Here is a 1,989-nt window from a genome sequence, read left to right as displayed (position 1 = left end):
AAACCCCAAGATCTCTCTCTCTCTTACTTACTCCTAATTGCATTCAATTATTTAGTTTAATTTACCCTTTAGTTTAATCAACCAACCAACTATTTGTTTGATCACTCGACCTACTAACCCTAATAGCGATTCCACAACTAAATTCGACTCCAATCCCTTGGGACGATCCCTACTCACCCTAACTATATTTTTAGTGAAGGTAGTAGTGGCTTCTATAAATGTAAAACTTGGCCCTCGCCTTAATGTGCACTCTCTAAGCTTGTGGTGCAACGACACACCGCAGTTTTTGGCGCCGTTGCCGGGAATCAGGCAACGTCGTATTTATGGAATTCATTAGGAATTAGTACTCTTTTGATCGTGTCTTTACTTTGTTTTTATTTTTCTTTTTTTTACTTATTGTGTTTGTTCATCTTTGACAAGGAGTACTGAGCTAGGAGGAAAGCAAAGGAGCTAAGCAAGCAAGGAAAAATGCTAAAAATTTAAAAAATTGCTAAGCTAAGCTATAAATTTGGAGTTGAAGTGCTATAGGACCTTTGTGAGCTTTTTCCTACTCAATCCCTTAGTTAAATTGTCGGCCCGCGTAAAGGCTTATTTTTAATTTCTTAGATAAATCGTAAGCCCCGCGTGGAGGCATTTTTATTGTTCTTTGCATCATTGTTGTTAAAGCATTGGAGTATGGGTTAAGTGTTTGTGGAGGAAGTTTCATTGAAATTGTTGTGAAGTTGAAGTGTTTATTCATTCACTGTGTTTATGTGTTTTTACATTGTGCATGCATCGTCGTAGATCACTAAGACCAACTTTTGTTCCACTTGATTTGTATCTTGAATCCGTAGTTAGAAATCCTAGGGGAAGAGGAAGTTCTAGTTCTACCCGATTTGTTACATCAATGGAAGTCCATAATGAAGAGCATGTAGAGGACCTTGGTCACATAGACCAACAAGGTATCCTTCATCTAAATGTGCACCATGAGAACATTCAAGCATCGTTAGGAATGCCTAGGCCATTCATTCACCAACCACAACAACAATAAGGCCAATTTCCATTTGGAATGCCAAGGCCAATGTATGCTCCACAACCTCCCATCATTCAAGGAAATCAAAATCAAGGTGCCCACGTTGCACCTCAAATTGCTAATCCTCCACTTGCTTTAAGAGATCACTATGTGCCTAATGAATACAATGCACCCACATGCATTCAATTGCCACTATTTAGAGCACATCGCTATGAAATTAAGCCACAAACCATTCAAATACTTCCTAACTATCACGGACTTCCAAGTGAAGAACCTTACAAGCATTTGGATGAGTTTCTAGAAGTATGTTCCACCGTAAAATATACGGACATGCCGGAAGAGGTCTTAAGACTCAAACTTTTTCCATTCACCTTAAAAGACAAGGCAAAATATTGGTTTAACAATCTTACGCCTTTTTCAATCATTTCTTGGGCAGAAATGCAATAAGAGTTCTTGAAGAAGTACTATCCAGTTTCTAAGACCAATGCCTTAAGAACCTCAATTCGAGAATTTTCACATGGGGATGGAGAAACGTTTCATGAGGCATGGGAACGCTTTAATGAATTGCTTAGGAAGTGTCCACATCATGACATGCCCAAATGGCAATTAGTTTAATATTTCTTTGAGAGCTTATCGGACAATTACAAAGGCATGGTTGATGCTTCCATGGGTGGCTCATACATCGATAGGCATGAGGATGACGTGTGGCATCTTTATGAGAGCTTGAGTGAAAATTCTTTACATAGAACATTATCATCCAAGAATGGTAGAAATTTACAAGGTAGGAAGAGTGTTGGCTTACATCAAGTTGACCATTCAAATGAAATAGCTGCCGAAATGAAGTCTTTATCTCAAAGGTTTGATCAATTTTTGATTAACCAAAACTCGGCGAACCAAGTATCTTCCTTCCCTAACCATTCTCATCGTGCATCAAATGAAACATGTATAACTTATTCTAGTGTTCTTCATTCTACTTC

At 38.3% G+C, this 1,989-nt stretch overlaps 1 pseudogene; it reads right to left on the bottom strand.

The window, feature by feature from the left end:
* Positions 1-1,506: 1,506 nt before the first annotated feature.
* On the bottom strand, positions 1,507-1,605 carry LOC132305768 (small nucleolar RNA R71; annotated as a pseudogene).
* Positions 1,606-1,989: the final 384 nt, after the last annotated feature.

Source organism: Cornus florida, unplaced genomic scaffold (assembly GCF_030987335.1).
Source record: "Cornus florida cultivar Cherokee Brave unplaced genomic scaffold, ASM3098733v1 CherokeeBrave_3.0.0_Hap2_Chr04, whole genome shotgun sequence".
In the NCBI taxonomy this organism is placed as follows: Eukaryota; Viridiplantae; Streptophyta; class Magnoliopsida; order Cornales; family Cornaceae; genus Cornus; species Cornus florida.
Note: the sequence above shows the minus strand (reverse complement) of the source record. Positions and strands in the feature narration are given on the sequence as shown.